The sequence below is a fragment of the Numida meleagris genome, chromosome 1 (genome assembly GCF_002078875.1).
Source record: "Numida meleagris isolate 19003 breed g44 Domestic line chromosome 1, NumMel1.0, whole genome shotgun sequence".
Taxonomy (NCBI): Eukaryota; Metazoa; Chordata; class Aves; order Galliformes; family Numididae; genus Numida; species Numida meleagris.
Window position 1 is genome coordinate 171,697,299 of NC_034409.1, and position 20,430 is coordinate 171,717,728.

Consider the following 20,430-nt stretch of genomic DNA (forward strand, 5'->3'; position numbering starts at 1 on the left):
AGAAGGTCTCTAAGCCTTCTTAAATCAAAGTGCAGTGTTAATATCTCACATCTCCTTAAGGCAGCCTTACACAGCCTCTTCTCCATGTCTCAGGTGACCTTTCTTTAAGTCCTGGAGGACTTTACTTTTTAAGTCCAGGTTTATGCCATATAATTTGACATTTGATGGAATTTTGAGATTGCATTGTTGTCTCTGGTACATCTCTCTACAGGGCTATGAACCATGCTCACATGCAGTGTCTGAAAATCTACCACTCATAAATTAAGAAACATGACCAATAGCTAACAGTTCTTTATTATGATAGTTGGCATTTTCTGGAAATCTCGGGTAAGGAAGTGAAGGACAATTCTGCTCTGTTGAAAAGAGTACATAGCAGTGTTCAAAAGTTGTCTGACTCAAAAGAGTCTGTGCCCCAGTACTGCTTCTGACCAGACTCAGAAGAGCAGTGTGGTGTGGCTGAGGTTGCTGCTGAGATGTGGATGGACTACAGACATCCTCATCCACGGCAAGCTGAGAGTTTTGTTTGTATGGCTGCTGGTTGTGGTGAAGAAGCCAGAAGGATGTTTAGTCTACAGGTGGAACTATATGGTTATGAAGTGTGGCTCACTCATTAACATGGTCTGTAACATGGCTGCAAATTGCAAAGTTACCTTTGTTACAACCTCCACCATCACTGACCATGCATGAACCTTAGTCGTGATCATTATCATAGAAACACAGAATGGCTTGGATTGGAAGGGACCTTAAAGACCATTTAGTTCTAGCCCCCTGCTGTGGGCAAGTTTACCGCATGTAAAATAGGGCTCAGATGCATTATAAAGTTGCAAATATTGTGTTGACTTATTGTGTCTACCAGTATATATGCATATGTATATGTATATAAATATATCATAGAATCATAGAATGGTTTAGGTTGGAAGGGGCCTTTAAGATCATGTAGTTCCAACCCTCCTGCTATCGGCAGGGACACCTCCCTCTAGACTAGGTTGCTCACAGCCCCATCCAGCCTGGCCTTGAATGCTTCCAGGGAGGGGGCATCCACAGCCTCCCTGGGCAACCTGTTCCAGTGCCTCACCACCCTCACAGTAAAGGATTTCTTTCTAATACCTAGTCTAAATCTACCCTCTTCCAGTTTAAAGCCATTTTCCCTCATCCTGTCACTACATGCCCTTATAAAAAGTCTCTCCCAGCTTTCCTGTAGGCCCCCTTCAGGTACTGGAAGGCTGCTATAAGGTCTTCTCATAGCCTTCTCTTCTCCAGGCTGAAGAGCCCCAGCTCTCTCAGCCCATCCACATAGGAGAGGTGTTTCAGCCCTCTGATCATCTTCATGGCCCTCCTCTGGACCTGCTCCAACAGCTCCATATCCTTCTTGTATTGGGGCTTCAGAACACAGTACTCCAGGTGGGGTCTCACAAGAGCAGAGTAGAGGGGCAGAATATATACATATATATGTGTATGTATCTATATGCGTATATGTATATATTTATACATATATACACATATACATACATACATACATAAACACACACATATATGAGCACATATGTCCTTAATTTACAGGAGATTGTTAAGGGAGGCAAGAAAATTCTGCAGGGGTTCTAAAGCCAAGTCTGGGGGAGGAAAAATTGGCAGAATAGCTTAATAATTTTTCCTTGTTCTCAACACCTATTGCGTATAGACACATAAAGAAGCATTTTTGCAAAATCCATGAGTGGGGTATCCTATACTGACAGGAAGCAAATCTATATATGATGAATCGGCAACATTTTAAAATGTCCTGCTTTGCAGTGGTTAACTTCCTACACAAGGAGACCAATTTGCCTGTGAGTATGCAGTTCTTTCCACAATGTTTTCACTGCCTAAAGAAATCATATTCACTTTCCCAGTGTATTCACAGCATTGTCTTAATTGAGATTTAATATTACCAAATGACAGAAATAAGCCACTTTACCATAAAGTACTGGCTTTGAAAGTGTTAGCACAATGAAGCCATTCCTGTATTAATGAAATAAGTAGGATTTCTGCCACTTACAATAAAAGAAGGAGGACTCACCCATGTTTCCACTTTGGCTAAAGAATTGCTCACATCCACGATTCAGTACTGATTTTTAGCATAATTTTATCTTTGTCAAGATGGCTTTCTCCTTTACTTAGAAAGATCCTGTTCTGTGCCAATAAAACCTTCTACATGTTGAGTTCTTGCACTTTGGTATGGACAAGAGATAAAAAGTAGTTTTTTCTACTAACTTAGTTAACTAATTTCTTTCTTCCAAATGTAAAGGTGAAGATCATTTTCTTCTCTTAGTAGGAGTCCAATACTCAAGTCAGTGAAGGTAAATTATGTTACTGAAATATCTGATCATACTCTTCAACTCAATGGGGAAAAAAGGTTTCCATAGTGAAGCACATCAAATGGCTTTCCTTGGTGTTAATACCAGCATGTGAAAATTAACTTCGTTTTAATCTGTAATCTTTTAGTTATGTGGTAATTTAACAGAGAAAGTGAGGGGTAACTTAGGGAGGTAAGGCTGCCTAGTCCTCTAATTTACACTGTCTGAGAATTTGGCCTGTGCAATTACGAAGAGTATAATTCTTAAAATTTACAATGCCTCTTGGGGGGAAAAGAGTCTCTTCAGGGGAAAGTCCAAATGAATGGTTTAGGAATGTTTGCTCCTATGTAAGTTCTGTCTCTATGGTAAAAATCAATGAGACACTGAGCAGGAGGAAACCAAGTGATCAGAAGAAGAATCATATTAGTGCGGTTATATCGCACTCTGGGGCCAATTAATATGAGCACAACATGGGAATGCAATGATTCCATTCTCTCTTTATCCTGAGAAGAAACCCCACATTTCTGCATAACATTGGTTATTTCTGCATACCACTGAGATCTGTCATCCAGGCATGACACTGCTACCTGCCAGTTCTCCAAACTTCTGTTTTTCCTAAGGATCAGTTGGGAATACATTCTAATAGGGTTGTTTTTTTTTTTACTTTTTCCAAGTACAATCCAATGTGAGTAGAAAATGGCATTCCTTAACAGTGGTGATAACAAAGGCACAAGAAATAGTATATCCCAGTGTAAAAACAGAGTATAACAAGGTCTGCCATGACAACATTAGGAAACTCTCTAAGGCCATAGAAATTTGGACAAAATTACAAAAACTATCAATAACTGTAAGTGCAAAGAACTAAAGTCAGGATGACTACAGCATAACAAGAATTATAACTAAAAAAAGGTTTTATAAATGCATGCAAAGCAAGAGGAGAACAAAAAGGAAAAAACAAATAACCGACAGAGGAAGATGGTGATGTTGTTGCATTTTTTTGGTCTTTACAAAAATTTATTTGTGATCAGCTATTATTAGACTTGTAATCAGGAGACAGGAATTTAGGCAGTAAAAAAAACAAATAGCTTTAAAAATATTAGAAAAATGAGGTTACACAAATTGTCAGGAAATCATGAAGTTCATCTTGATGAGCTGCTTGGAGCTGGCAGATTATCTTTAATCATAGAATCATAAAATCATTAAGGTTGGAAAAGACCTCTAAGATCATCTAGTCCAACCATCCACCTAACACCAATATTTCCCCACTAAACCATGTTCCTTAGTACAACACTGAAACATTTCTTGAACACCTCCCCGGACAGTGACTCAACCACCTCCCTGGGCAGCCCGTTCTAATGCCCAACCACTCTTTCAGAGAATTTTTTCCTACTATCCAATCTGAACCTCCCCTGTCACAACTTGAGGCCATTCCCTGTCATCCTATTGCTGTTACCTGGGAGAAGAGGCCAACCCCCACCCCACCACAACTTCCTTTCAGGCAGTTGTAGAGAGTGATAAGGTCTCCTCTGAGCCTCCTCAGAGTAAACAATCCCAGTTCCTTCAGCTGCTCCCCGTAAGACCTGTGTTCCAGACCCTTCACAGCTTCACTGCCCTTCTCTGGACAAACTCCAAGGCCTCAGTGTCTTTCTTGTAGTGAGGGGCCTGAAACTAAACAGAGTACTCAAGGTGTGGCCTCACCAGAGTTGAGTACAGAGGGACAATCACCTCCCTGCTCCTGCTGGCAACGCTGTTTCTGACACAAGCCAGGATGCTGTTGGCCTTCTTGGCCACCTGGGCACACTGCTGGCTCATGTTCAGCTGAGCGTTGATCAACATTCTCAGATCCTTTTCCTCTGCACTGTCTTCCAGCCATTCTGCCCCAAGCCTGTAGCATTGCCTGGGGTTGTTTCAGTCAAAATGCAGAACCTGGTACTTGGTCTTGTTGAACTTCATCCCACTGGCCGCAGCCCAGCTATCCAGCCTGTCCAGATCCCTCTGTAGGGCCTTCCTGCCCTCAGGCAGATTAACACTGCCCCCCAACTTGATGTCATCTGCAGACTCAGTGAGGGTGCACTCAATTCCCACATCTGAGTCATCAATAAAGATATTAAATAGGATGGGTCGCAATACTGATCCCTTGGGAACAGATCTCCAGCAAGCGAAGAAAGGCAAACATAGTACTTGTTTTCAGTAGAGAAGGGACATCAAGAGGAAGCCAAGGGACATCAAGAGGAAGCCAACTTAGCTTAGATTTATGCAGAGATACTGGAATAAATAATTTAAATAATCTAATTTAAATAGAATAAACAATTTAAACCTACAGAATGATAATACAATGGGAAAGAGCCAACAAGCATTTGTCAGGAACAAGTCAATCTGTTTTTCATCTTTAATCATTCCAATAGGCAGAGTGGTGGGAGAAGGCATGGTCATCTTGACTCTCCTGTCGTTGTTGTAAGTAAAATAAGTAAACACATCTAAGAATACAAGAACATATAAGACTGAAAAATCATTCTGAAAATTAGATCCACTTTTTCACTGCCCGATCAGAGCACATTTCAAAGAGGATCCTCTTGGGATCCACCTTACCTGTTTCTATTCAAAATTTTAATTAACAAATTTTATTGTAGGCTAGATAGCATATTGAACAATTTGTGAATTGTTTCTATATAGGAACAGTAGGAATTGCTTTGGAAGATCAGATTTGATGTGCAAATGATGGAGAGGCTGTTTGAAATCCACAACAAGAGATACAGAAACCATCCAGAGGGAAGTACCATACTTAGGAAGGAAACATTAAATGAACGAAGTGAGAAATAATGGTTGAGCCAGATGGGCCACAGACCAAATTCATGTGGGTAGCATTGTGCTATTACAAAAACAGACAAGTTCCCTTTTGAGGTTTTATGGAAGTTGGAAGAATGAGCTACTCTCCTGGACTCGATACTTTTTCAATCCAAAGTAGAATATGGTATTGGCTTTTGGGAATCATACCTTTAAAAGTTTGCAGTTAATATGGAGATGTTTTAAATAATTGAAGTTTAGGAAATATGAATTATTAGACTGCAAGAAGTATAATATTCTTCATAAATAATTTTTACATAAAGCTGATCTTTCCTTTACACAGGAAGGAAAAAGAAACAATTATCCTAACCTGCAGCAAAGGTTGTTTGCCTCAGATGTAAGAAAGCTTTTAAGGGCAGCTTAGACTAACTTGGTTTACATTTGGGCCAAGTATTTAATTCTGCCTTGGAGCCAGGATGAGACCTACCTGTTTTTCTGTATCTGCTCAAATGTAAAGGCCACATGGCCTTTTGGGGAAAAATCCATCGTCTATCCTATATCCTGTTGCTCTTCTGCCAGTGACTAGCTCTTCTCCCTGCTGAAAGTCAGAGGTGCAAAATACTAATGAGGCCAGAATATCACAAGAGGGTTCACAAGCAGAGCATAAATCCCACCCATATTGGGAATTTCTGGGTTTGATGAGGTGACTCACCAAGAGCTTTTGCTTCTTTTGAGACATTTGCAAGTCCTGCTTTCAGCTTTGGTCTCATCACCATTAGTCTTTTATTTAATGGGAATAGTACAGTTATTTCTAAGCCTGCAATGACAAATTCTTACAGATGCAGAAAAATGCCACAGAGCCTGTGGCTGACATTTGTGGGCTTTATCTGTTGTTCACACAGCTTCTCTCCCTGATCTTGTCCGCTGACAGCATTGTGCATCACTGCAGTTCTCACCAACAGCAAGGAGCTTGATTTTTATCTCAAATCAGAAGCTTTGTGTTCCTGCCCATGAAATTTTCATGCAAATTACAACCGATTTATCAAGAATATCCCAATCTTCTTTCCAGTGGATGATACATACGTATGTCACGATGGCGTCAGGTCACAAAACCTGACATTTTTTTTCCTTGGAAAAATGCATACCACAAAAAAACAACCTCTGCCCCTTATGGTCTTTTCTAATTCTCTAAGTTACCGCAGAACAGAATTAGCGCAAAATCCAAATCTAGCTTTCTATTTTGTATAATACAAAATACAGTATAAAATGTATAATGCAGTAGCAAACTACTCAGCATTTTTAAAGGCAATTATTTATTTTAGACCACAGCAGGCTATAGTGGTCTTATTAACATTGTCATGTTGACAGTCTATCTCTTTTGAGTCTCAGCCACATGTTCTTTACAAGTGTTACCTGGTTACGAGGCCTTGACCAGCTGCGTCATTTAATGAGTTGACAGAATGTCACTGGCTGCACCGCTTGTTAACGTGTGGCTGATACCCTCTGCTCTCCCAGCATGCAGAGCAACACCGAGGCATGGAGATCCAGACTGGATCCAGAATGGCGTTCAGGCACCTGAGCCGGATGTACTTGCATAGTGCCAAGGCTACTTTTGCTGATCTTAGTTACAGGCATCCCTATATCTTTGTTGCTGTGATGAGCGTTTCAGCTTCTCAGAATTATCTCTAACAAAAATGTAGAAGGAATCCCACTGAAATCAGGGTGGCCATTCAGATGCTTAAAATTAAGCATATAATTATATTCCTGAATCAAGACTTTAATAAGATAATTAAATTCCATAATTATAATGATTTTTATAAAAGCATCACTGTCATTTGCAAATGCTAACCATTAAATTAAAGAAGAAATAAGTTTTTCAATCTAAGTGATTCAAGAGTCATATTTTCAAAAGAAAAAAATTAATGGAAAAACTGTTTGAAGTTTGCCCATCAATTCTTTTTAATAATTCTTTTTTTTAATTTATTTTTCCTCCCTTTTTTATCTTTGATACAACCATAATAAGGAGAACAAAGTTATATTGAACTTAGAATCATGCCTTCTGTATATGTTCCAGTTGTTCCTATTATTAGAACTGACAGAGATAAAGTGACATTCAAAGTATATACACAATACATACAAAAGAGTCTCTGAGATAAAGATTCTGTGATCCTTAAATACTTTCCAAATGTCTCTGAAGGGATTTAACTTGAGGGAAGAAATTTGGCTGAGAAAAGCTATTTCTGATTACACAGATTTCTTTGCCATTTAACAGGGTTCAAATTGAATTGCTGACCTAAAATATTCATTTTCAAAATGACTTCTTAAAAAAAATCAGACAAAGTTGTTGATGCTTTCAGTTCTGTTCTCTGAAGATGACTGAATGACTTAAAAATGTATCTTACACAGTCTGTTTGTTCTAAATGATCTCTTTTAGTAGGATTAGTCACAGTATTAAATTAAGAGAAGGAGCAATTAATTATATTCTTCTGAAATGAAGAAGAAAATAATCTTTGAAATGTTCTCCCTCCCTTTTCACTCCCTCCGTTTGAAATCTGAATTACATTATGCATTTTCAGTTATGGAAAATCTTTCAGTTTTCATTTTAACAGAAGTGGTGGAAATGAGTAGTGCATGGCACAAAATTAATTTGGATTGACTTTCAGGAACACTGGGGAACGTATGGCCAAAATGAAAAGAAATGCTTAATTTCTGACAACTGCTAACTACAGAGTAAAGCCTTGCTGCTGCACGGAGCTGTTGGATGTCTGGATGAGTACTAGGCTCATCCAGAGCACACGGGTATTGCTGGAGCAGTTCATAGAATCATAGAACCATTAAATCATTTGTCTTTTACAGTAAAGGTGGTGAGGCACTGGAACAGGTTTTGCCCAGAGAGGTGGTGGATGCCCCATCCCTGGAGACACTCAAGGTCAGACAGGACGGGACTCTGAGCACCTGATCGAGCTGTAGGTGTCCCTGTTCATTGCAGGGGGTTAGACCAGATGGCCCTTAAGGGTCCCTTCCAACTCAAACAATTCTAAAATTCTGTGATCACAGAATCACAGAATGTCAGAGATTGGAAGGGACCTTGAAAGATCATCTAGTCCAATCCCGCTGCCAGAGCAGGAACAACGAGATTAGGTCACACAGGAACACATCCAGGTAGGTTTTGAATGTTTCCAGAGAAGGAGACCCCACAACCTCCCTGGGCAGCCAGTTCCAGTGTTCTGTTACCCTAACTGTGAAGAAGTTTTTTCTAATATTTACATGGAACCTCCTACGTTCCAGCTTGCACCCACTGTCCCTTGTCCTATCATTGGATGTCACTGAAAGAGCCTGGCTCCATCTTCCTGACACTCAGCCCTTACATATTCATAAACATTAATGATGTCATTCCTCAGTCTCCTCTTCCTCAAGCTAGAGACCCAGCTCCCTCAGCCTTTCCTCATAAGGGTGATGCTCCACTCCCTTAATCATCTTTGGGGCTCTGCACTGGACTCTCCCAAGCAGTTCCTTGTCCTTCTTGAACTGATGGGCCCAGAACTGGACACATTCCAGATGCGGTCTCACCAGGGCAAAGTAGAGGGGGAGGAGAACCTCTCTTGACCTACTAATCACACCTCTTCTAATACATCTCAGGATGCCACTGGCCTTCTTGGCCACAAGGGCACAGTGCTGTCTCATGGTCATCCTTCTGTCCACCAGGACCCCCAGGTCCCTTTCTCCTATGCTGCTTGCCAACAAGCCAGTCCCCAGCCTATCCTGGTACCTGGGGTTGTTCTTGCCCAGATGCAAAACTCTACATGTGCTCTTGTTCTATTTCATTCAAGTTCTCCCCGCCCAACTCTCCAGCCTGTCTAGGTCTCGCTGGATGGCAGCACATCCTTCTGTCATGTCAGCCACTCCTCCCAGTTTTGTGTCATCAGCAAACTTGCTGACAGTGCACTCTATTCCCTAACCCAAGTCATTACTATATTGAATAGTACTGGTCCCAGTGCCGACCCTTGAGGGACTCCACTAGATACAGGCCTCCAACTAGACTCTGTCCTCCTGACCGCAACTCTCTGATTTCTTTCCTTCAGCCAGTTCACAGTCCACCTCACTACATGATCATCCAGACCACATTTCCTCATTTTAGCTGAGAGGATGCTGTGGGAGATGGTGTCAAATGCTTTACTAAAATCTAGATAGACACATCAACCACTTTACCATCATCTATCAACGTGGTTATTTCCTCATAAAAGGCTATCAGGTTGGTCAAGCATGACCTCCCCTTGGTGAAGCCATGTTGACTCTTCCTAATGACCCTCTTATCCTTGATATGCCTAGAGACAGCACCAAGGATAACCCATTCCATCACCTTTCCAGGGATGGAGGTGAGGCTGACCGGTCTATAGTTACCCAGGTCTTCCTTCTTGCCCTTTTTGAAGACTGGAGTGACATTTGCTTACCTCCAGTCCTCAGGCATGTCTCCTGTTCCCCACAGCTTACTAAAGATAATGGAGAGTGGGCTAGCAATGACCAGCTCCCTCAGCACCCATGGATGTATCCCATCAGGACCCATGAATTTATGGATGTCTGGATTGCTTAATTGGTCCCTAACCCAGTCCTCATCAACTGAGGCAAACTCCTCCTTGATCCTGACTTCCTCTGAGGTCTCAGGGATATGGGGCTCCTCAGGACAGCCTCCAGCAGTATAGACAGAGACAAAGAAGGCATTTAGTAACTCCAGCTTCTCTGTATCTTCTCTCACCACGGCAACCACCTCATCAGTGGGCCTACACTGCCTCTAGTGTTAGTTTTATCTGCAATGTATTTGAAGAAGCCCTTTCTGTTGTCCTTGACCTCTCTCGGAAGGTTTAGTTCTGAACAGGCCTTAGCTTTCCTAGTTGCCTCCCTACATCCTCTGACAACAGTCTTATATTCCTCCCAAGCATCCAGCCCCTTCTTCCATGACTGTAGACTCTCCTCTTCCACTTGAGTTTGCCCAGCAGTTCCCTGTTTAACCATGCAGGTCTCCTGGCTCCCTTTCTTAACTTCCTAAACTTTCTTGACTTCCTATGATCCTATAACATTCATGATATCTTTTTTTGCTAATGAATTTAAATGTGGGGTTTTTACTAGCTTTTGTTATAAGAAAAGCCCAGAGCAGGGGAGGCTGAGGGGAGGCCGCATGGCAGCTGCAGCTCCTCACAGGGAACAAAGGGGCAGCGCTGAGCTCTGCTCTCTGGGACAGTGACAGGGCCCAAGGGAACGGCATGGAGCTGTGTCAGGGGAGGGGAGGGTGGGGGTTAAGGAAAGGGTCTGCACCAGAGGGCGGTGGGCATGGAACAGGCTGCCCGGTGGGCACAGCCCTGAGCTGCCAGAGTTCCAGGAGCACTTGGAAAATGCACTCAGATGTAGGGTTTAGATGGTGGGTGGTGCTGTGTGGAGCCAGGGGTTGGACTCAGTGATCCTTGTGGGTCCCTTCCAACTTGGGATATTCTATGATAATAGTGTACAAGAACTGCACAGCAGTGAAAAAGCTTTGAATATTCTTCTGTGGAAAAGAGCAGGAAGATAAACTTCTAGAAGAAACAATTGCAGGTAGGCAGCTAAAAGAGAAGGGTATAATAAGGATGTATAGGTGTCTCTGTGATAATCTTGGTGAAAAATGACCACAAAGTATCAGGAAAGATTGCAAGGGCTGAGAGGGCAGAAAACACAATATTGGCAAACAGCAATTATCCATATGTAGGTTGCATAAATGATACACAGAGGCATGAAGCCTCTTGGAAAGATTAATCTGATAATGCACAAAAGGAAAAAGCTCTTATTAGGCTGAATCAAGCCCACATTAATAAGTAATTGTGCAAGAACTATGTTCTATCAATGTAATGTGGCCATAATCATACCTTCTTCTAGGAGCAAAAATGCTATAAAAATCCACTGTATAAGACTTCAATACCAAAAAGGCAGAAACTGATTAAAAAAATGGAGAAGCCAAAAGGGTGAAATGTTAGCAAACAAGTGTGGAAAGTGCTGAACAACTCCTGGTGAGGGCTTAGTGTAGGTGTATGGCATCTATAAAAAGGATGCTGATCAACGCCATTTAAATTCCTATGTGATTTGTGACTACAAAGGAAATGAATAGGCTAGTGATAAAGTCTGCTGATGACATAGAACTATTCAGGATTATTGACTGCAAAGAATCACAGGAAAGTCTTGCACAAAACTAATGCCCACACTGCAGAAAATTACTTGATAAATGCTCGGTAACATGTATAGAAAAAATAACTAAGCATACGTCCATGGTGGTGCTCTCTACTGCTGTTCAGGAAAGAAATGTTGAAGTCATTTTCAGTTTTCTGAAAATATTTGCTCCATATTAAAACCTGGTCAACAAAAAATATATTCAAATATGAAGAACAAAAACGAAAACAATCCCATACAGGAATGACAGAAGATAAATAACTGGTGCATCTATATCTTCAATGCTGATCAAAATCCAGGTATTCTCCATCTCTGCAAGGATATAGATGAACAGGTAAAGATCCTTACAAATATCAGAGGTACAAACTATTTACGCAGGAGGATTGGTTAATAGACTGGAGCTCTTCATCTAAGAGAAGAGTATCATCATAAATTATCATAAAAAGAAGTGGATAAATCATGCTGCTCCTGAGGGAGAGGAGATAATGTCCTAGACCCCTCTAATTATATGAGATCAGTGAGTAGATAGTGAATTTCTCTGGCTTCTTGCAACAGGAGAAGATGTGTGGAATCATTTAAAAAAAAAAGGAATTTAATTGCAGGTTCCTTTGGCAGGTGAATTTGAGCAATCAGATGTAGAAGCAAATGCGAGAAAGTGTCCATGGAGGATGAATCCATCACTGATTGTTAGACACAAGGTCCAGCCTGACACTGAGGATGCTCTTAAGCTGCTGACCGCAGAAAGCCAGAGAAGAGAGGGTCACTGTTTTTCCCCTCTTTCTTTCCCAGATATCTGTTGCTGACTGCTGCCACGGCCTTATAGCAAAGAAATGTTTAATCTGACCCAAGATGAGTTTCCTCTGCCGTATATGCAAGCTTCTTTATTTTTTGTGGTTTAGGAAAAAAAAAAATTCATTTAAAGTATCAGGCATTATGGAAAATACTCCTTCAAGCATACGGACCGTTGTTCTATAGTGCTAGGATGGTGGGAAATCACCTTAAAACACATCAAACAGCTGGAGAAAGGTTGGAAAGGTTGTTCTAGTGGTGAAATGCTGAAGTATCTGCCCCAGCACCATCCACCTGCCTGTGGTGAGCTGCAGGAGGGGCGGATTTCAACCATCTCTAGCAGAAAAGTGCAGGCTCTGGGCTGAAATCAGGTTCTTGGGGAATATTTGAGCCTCTGTGGCAGCTCCATCTCTGACACAGCGCCATTACAGCACATTACAGATGGCTCAGTTTAAATAGAGCTTCAGTATACAAGGAATTTAACGTAAAGGAAAAATATATAACTTTTTTGTAAGCAGCTTGCTTTAGGTGAGTGCGATTGTTTGGTGACCATAGAGCCTGCCAGGTTCAAAGTCATGAGTAGCAATTGTCAGGATGATTTGTGATTTCTGTACAGTGCAGTGCTGCCCCATGCAGATGTTGTGTTTCATAGAATCATGGAATCCTTAGAGTTGGAAGGGACTTTTAAAGGTAAACTAGTCCAAATCCCCTGCAATGAACAGGGATATCCAGTGCTAGACCAGGTTGCCTAGAGTCTGATCCAGCCTGACTTTGAAAGTCTCCAGGGACGGGGCATCCACCACATCCATGGGCAACCTGTTCCAGCATCTCACCACCCTCTCTGTAAAAGACTTTTTCCTTATGTCTAACCCAGCTCTACCCTCTTTAAGCTTGAAACCATTTCCCCTTTTTCTGTCACCACAGACCCTGCTAAATAGTCTGTCCCTTTCTTTCCTGTAGCACCCTCTTTAGATACTGACAGGCTGCTATCAGGTCACATCAAAGCCTTCTCTTCTCCAGGCTGAACAGCACCAGCTCTCTCAGCCTGTCCTCACAGGGAGGTGTTCCATCCCTTGGATCACGTTTGTGGCCCCCCTCTGGACGTGCTCCAACAGCTCCATGTTTCTCCTGTACTGAGGACTCCACATCTGGATGCAGTACTTCAGGTGAGGCCTCACCAGGACAGAGCAGAGGGGCAGGATCATCTCCCTTGCCCTCCTGACCATGATTCCTTTGATGCAGTCCAAGATACAGTTGGATTTCTAGGCTGTGAGGGCACATTTCCAGCTTCCCACCCACCAGTACCCCGAGTTCTTTTTCAGTAAGGCTGCACTCAATCCTTTTATCTCCCAGGTTTTATTGGTAGTGGATGTTGCCTTGACCCAGATGCAAGACCTTGCATTCAGATTTGTTGAACCTCATGAGAGCTGTGCATTTTAAAACACAATGCATCATCTGTAGCTTTTAAAATGATCTGGCAAATTTACCTTGACAACATCAAAACTTTACTCAGCATGAGATTTTATTAATAAGTTGTAATTTCTTAAATGACACTTGATGCCTTTTAATTAAAAGGGCCATGTTTCAATGTCAAAGTCTCGACTACTGCTCAGGAAGACCTGAGCTTTTTGGAATTGATTTCTGTTCATCTCATCTCCAACAAGTTAAACCTCCAGGCAGAGCAGCTGAATAACTAAATGTTAAAAGGCCCTATTCCTTTAAAGCTTGCCTTTTGATCCTCACATTGCTGCCGAGGCTCTGAATGCATCATTCAGGGCAAGCAGAGTGTTTTCCTATCTCAGCTGGATTTCACAGTGTTATTCTTTTAATTGTAAAGAGTCTCTTTTTCCGAGGCAAAATGGATTGGATGGTGAATGGCCGTTCTGACAGGCACAGACAGGCTGCACGTACAGTGCTTCTGCTGGTGTTTCCTGTAGTTACCTCTCCTGAAAGAGTTGAAAGCTTGCACCTGTTTTTCTCCCCCTTGAAAGAACAGGGTTTTTTTTGTGAAAACCAACACCTCAACAGTTGAACAAAAGAAGCTAGTTTATTATTATAACCTGAAGTGGTTCACATAAGAAATATCTGCCCAAATTGGTTCAGGTATTTTCACTGAGGAACATAAAAGTTTGGATAAATATGACTAAATCTATTGCTTTTTTTTTTTTCAGCATCTTTAATCTTTGCCCTTTTCTTTCCAGCACTATTCCAAGACTGTTTCGTATTTCAGATTCTTATGTTCTTTTTCAGATTCTCATTTCTCATGTAACATGATTCATACAGCACAGTTGAGACGTTGCTGAAGAACCCCCCATGCACCAGGACCTGACCAACCTCAGCACCTGCTGTGACCTACTCCACAGCTACGTAGTCTGGGAGCAGAGACCAACCTGCAGAGCTCCCCTTAGGCAAATTCCTGCCGAAAAACAAGACCAATTGCCTTATTCAGAACAATTTTTTTTACCAAAATTAGAGTTAACTCTAAACTAAGTTCTTGCTCCAGCAAGGATGTGCGACTTGAGTTTCACCACTGTAACTATGAGGTGATCTCCTTGCCATGCATGTTTGTGTCGTGTGTGTGGTTATCCAGCAAGAGTGGGATTTCCTATTTGTTTTTGTGAAAAATGCTTGATAATTACAGAAGCACACAATTGTTCATTGGCCAAGTGTCTTTCACTTGTATATTCATGATCTAGATGTATCCAAAACCAGTAGTGGCCATTCATTTTTCCTACTCTGTTTTTGATGCCTGTCAATAAAGGAGGAGACGTGGGCAAGCAGATTTAACTTAGCCTTTCTGAAATGGATATTATCAGCAGGATCTCCAGCATGGCTGTTGCAGAAACCATGTGTAACCTCAGTATATGGCTTCCTGGTCAGAAGGGCTTCTTTCAGGCTGCAGATGAGCATTAAGCAAGGATAAAAAAGCAGCAGGTTGCTTTGCTACCTACAGTGGACAGTAGTTACAGGCAGTAATTTTGTATTGAGAAAACGTGGCTGTTGTGATGTTTACTACTGATCTGAAAGATGTCGCTTGTTTCAACATGGTGAAATGAATTTCTAAATTCTAACATGCTTTGAAAATAAGTCAGTGTGTTATGAACTCCTGTCACAGATTAAAGATAGTACAACAATAGCGCATAGCACAATAGAAGATAAACGATGTGCTCCCATGGTGCAAGCCACCAGCTGCCAGCGCGCCAGAGCCAGTCCCTGTCCTTACACTCTGTATTCATTAGTGTCCTGAGGGATGCTTGTTCACCTTATCTCTTCTGTTCTAGTGACTCTCCATTTTTCAACAGAAGAGAGGTGCGTGCAAGCCATAAAGGAGATGGCTCGCATCTGGAGAATAGGAGGCCAGATAATGATATATGTGTGGGCAGTAGAACACAAGTAGAGATTTGAAAAGCAAGATGTCTTTGTTCCTTGGAGTCCTTCACCTCCTTCCTGCTCCTCAGGCGCTCCTGGTGCACGAGCAATACACAAATCAATGTTCAGGAGGACATACAGCTGGCTTTGAACCAGTCCTGCTTTAAGTGGGATAGGACTTGAGAGGTTCACAGGAAAGTACAAAGCTCATTCTGCAGAGGGTAGAAAAGCTGTCATGCACAGTGACAGATAAATCTCTGAGATGTCTCAGTTCTCAGGATCACTTCACTCAATATTGAATTTGATTGAAGAAGAGCTAATTAGATACTGAAATTACAGTGCTCAGTTGAATGAATTAAACAGGAAAAAGAAAGTTGAAATAAAAAACAGTGTGGCTTTCTGAAACACATTTCCAACTTTTTCCCACATTGAAAACAAAGTTTTGAAAATGGAGCAGCTTTTGAAGTGCTTGTTAAAACTGTGCTGCCCATGTCACTTCAATCCAAGGCTGTCAGAATTTGCTATTCAGAATTAGGGCAAGCAACTACACAGATACTATTCATGATTGCAGCAGAGGGGTGATCTGATTTCATATCAGAAAGAATTAGCTGTCAGACAACAACTTAAAATAGATGACCACCCTCAACAAGGAGCTTGCTGCAAACCTCAGGACAAAAGCAGGATAGGCCACCCTGCAGAAAAAGGGCAACGTGTGCACCCTGACCACATGGAGCAGGCAGCAGTGACGCCTTCATGAGATCTGGCTGAGGTACCACCACGTTGTCAAAGAAGGGATTTTGGCTGAGCTGATAGAACATCACCATCCCGAGCTACGTGTTATTCATTCATACGCTGACCATGAAAAATTTGTGTGTGATTGCAGAAAATAATGAAGTGTGGAAGATCTGGGGAAATATCTCAATTGAAATGCACCATGAGCACTTCAGGGTTTTCTGCCTTTTGAAAGCTCAGTGCCTTTGAAAATCCTTCCTAAAGCTTTTTATAGCCCTGGGTTTGTTTTGGAGGAGAGGGGGGAGTATGAGGAGGAGTCTGCTTTGAAACTCCCAGGTTCTGTAACTTCATCTTCTTTGATTTTGTTCTTAAAATACATTTCTATTGAAATATTTTTTCTAGCGTTATTACCTCTGACTGAGCACATTTCAGCACACTGATCCCCTTTAATAAACAGCTGCCAGCTGTGTTTTACTGCTTTAAAATAGGTAAAATACATTTAGAAGTGGATTGCTGGATTTTTTTTTTTATGTGTGCATTAAAAGTCTTTGTTACCCATTTATAACTACTTCATCATTCATGTCAACTTGTTCTGTCAAAATTTACTGTACTCTGCCACTTTATGTAACATAGCATGGGAAGTAATTGAAAGATGCACTATTTTATTGCAGCTCTCTTTGTCATCTTATATGAAACTTCCGGCTATGCCAGATAGGCAGTCTTTTACAGGAATTCCTGGGTGTTTAGGGCCCTCATGGAAGGGACAGTAACTCATGACACTGCCTTAGTAGAGATCTTTTTCATTGCCTCGTAACAGTCACAGCCAATAAAGCAGATAAGTATTTGCCTCCATATATGTCACTGCATGAAACCCCTAAAAACAGCTTTAAGAGCAAACTCTACATGTGTGTTTGAGCTTGATTTGCTATCCCCCTGCCAGCAAAAACAGGAGTTAGAAGGATTTAGTAACCCATTCAAATCTGTAGAATAGAAGAGCATAGCACCGAAAACTGACCCAATGACCATTAGTCTACTGAGAAAATGTTTCTTAAAACCAGCATGAAATAATAATGTTTTTATGTATAGGTCTGCCTTTTGCATAGAAGTTCAGATTTATTATCTGATTTTTAAAGATAAAGAAACAAAGATTATTAAATTTTCTTGAGGTAATGTGAAGCAAATATTTGAAAGAAAAAAAAAATCCAAGCAACATCGTTGCTGTGCTGATGATTATTTACATCAGGGAGATTTACTGATAATTTTACTTTCTGCCTTTGTTTTTGTGGGTTTGTGAATCAGCAAGTCAGAGATAAAACCTGTTTTATGGGAAGTATGCCCCTGTATATTCTTTATCGGCCTGTCAGTAGCAGATGTATGTCATCTTTTCAAGAGTAGCCTGAGACCACACAGTAATCAGAGTTCTTTTAATGCAGCTTTAATTCAGTTTGGATGTAATATTCTGTAATCACATTTCCGCTACTTCCTCCCATGGAGTTCACATTGGCCGTATCATACATCTTGTATTTTCAGGTGGGGAAGCTGGAGGAGCTAATCAGCATCCTCCATCAGTAATCACTGCCTCCGTGGCGTTCTATTTTTCCCCCTAAGTGTTGTTGTGCATATCGTTGTGCAAGTGAAAGTTTTTCAGTCACAAAACAGTTGATGCCATTCTGATCTGACAAGGCTGTTGCCTTCAGTTCACACCATTTTCCATGCCAAGGAGGACTCGATAGCATTTTGCTATTTTTTTAATACAGCTTCAAGTTGTGCTAAACAACAGGAGCAGCACATTGCAGGTCTGAGCTTCTGCATCATGTCTTTTCCTACTGTTCAGCAGGTTCCTAAACCAGAGCACACACCAGAAAAACGCATTTGATCACTGCTGTCAATTGCTGCCCTCAAGCACACCTGGTGTTTATTTTTCCTGCAAATCAACCCAAGTATTTTAACTGATCCTGACTATTTCCCTTTGAAGGGTTTCACTGGCTCCAGTATTCACTGATCAAGTGGAGTTCAGCACCTCCAGTTTGTGACACTACTGGATTTCTCCTAATTCTGATTCCCCATGTCTTCTTGGTCCAGGCCGGGTTCTCCTATCATAGCCTCAGCATTAGCATCCTTGAACTAAGGGTACGTGAGGCAAATGTTGGCCTTTGGCTTAATGGGAACTCCTCCAAGTGCTCTCCTGAGCAAAGGTTAGTCCTCATTTACTTTCCTCTTGTCATCTTTGCTTTTCTGAGCTAGACTTTAGAACAGAAGGGTGCCATTTTTCTGGCCACATTTAGGCCTCTAGAATGTAGATGTGTTAGTCTTATTCTGTGCTCTGAATTGCCTGCAGAGTGAATGGCAAGAAATAGATCCTTTAGAGGATGAATCCTGAAACATGCCTTGAACAACCACTGGAGTTAGAGAGCTCGTGTTCTGCACCTGCTCTTCTCTCTCTCCTGCTGGCAGAAGGAGTTTGGGGAGGAACTCAGCCTCAGACACTGGCTCTTGGATGCTTCAGTTAGGAAGGATGGATCCTACATAGGATCTAAGAATGGAAAAGAGGAACATGAACCACAGTAAAACCAGACAGATTCTTCCCCAGACACCTTTTGGCCAAGCAGTGACATCTACATATCTGTATTTTGCAGAAAATGTGATTGTTAAGTTGGAAAAAAGACAAGCAGCAGCAACTTAGCTTTCACGATTTTGGCTGTGATAGAGCTAATTTTCTTCCCAGTAGCGGGTAGGGTGCCATGTTTTGGGTTTAGGATGAGAATTATGTTGATAGCACACCGCTGCTTTAGCTATTGCTGAGCAGGGCTTACAGAGCCAAGGACATTTCAGCTCCTCATACTGCCCTGCCTGTGAGGAGTGGGGGGCACAAGGAGCTGGGAGGAGACAGAACCAGCACAGATGACCCAAACTGGCCAATGGGACATTCGGTACCTTATGGTGTTGTGTGAAAACTGTAAACCTGGGAGGAGTTGGCCAGGAGGGCTGCCACTGCTCAGGGACTGTCTGGGGACTGACAACTGGTGGTGAGCAACTCTTCTGGGCATCTGTTGTTTATTTTGTTGTTGCTGTTTTCTTTTTTTTCTTGCTTATTAAACTTATCTCAGCCCATGAGCTGTTGCCTTTTTTTTTCTCAGTTCTGAACAAACAGCTCTGTGGTGCTCAGCTGCCTGCCGGCTTAAACCACAACACCAGCTCAGCTCTTCTTTACGGCATCTGCCACACCAAAGCTTATGGCCATTCATGTGCCCAAGGGACACTCTCAAAAAGGCTTCCAATATCTAACACTGTCCTTGATCTACCAGTGATGATCACCTTTACAGATATTCGTAAAGCCAATACCTTCTGATTTGCTGCTCCCCAAAAAACTCCCAAGTGTGGGAGATTTCTCCATTTTCTCCACATCAACTCCATTTCTTCCCTGGACGCCTTGGAAACCATCCATAGACACCCTGGGATCCATGAGCATATCCTGGGGTCGTCTGTTCTGTACTCGCATGTTAAGCACTGTCACATTGTGTTTCATGCAGACGTCGTGAAGTTGGCACGGTGGCTGCAGCCAGTGATGCTCACATCCCTAGAGCTAAGAAACTGTGAGCAAGCACTGTTTATCTTCCTCTGGCATAAACAGGTTTGATGAGGATGAGTCTATCACAAAAGACTTCTGCCCACTGGGTAAATGTCTTTCTTCTAATTGCCTGCTAATTGGCAAAGAGCTAATCCCACTTATTATCAAAATTCTTTCTCCGGAGAAAACTCAGCCAAGAGTTTCATAAACCCTTTTCCCTCATCCTTTTCAATTTTAAAAGCTATTCCAGTATTATTTCGTGGCTATCACCTAAGGAGGTGTTCTGTTTGAGTTAATCAGCTCCTGCAAGGTTATATAAGATATCCAAAAGTGCCTTAGTCAGCATCTTAACTTCTGTCTTAATTAGTGTTTGCTGGCCTAAAATTGTCATTTACCATAGGCGTTTGTACTGACCTCTCAAATTATGATCACCCATTAAATTAAACATGGAAGAAACCTATTGGGTCACTTATCCTCTCCACCAAAGTGTATTATTTGTGATGTGTGGCAGGGAACTCAAGTGTAGGGCACAATTAAGAACACTGCAGCTTACTTGTCTTTGAAATGTAAATACAATTAATGAGTATACCTGTCCTCCCCTGGGTCTGCCCTTGTCTGCTTCACCCTTCTGACTTCTTTATTTCTTCTCTTTGATTGGTTTCTTGA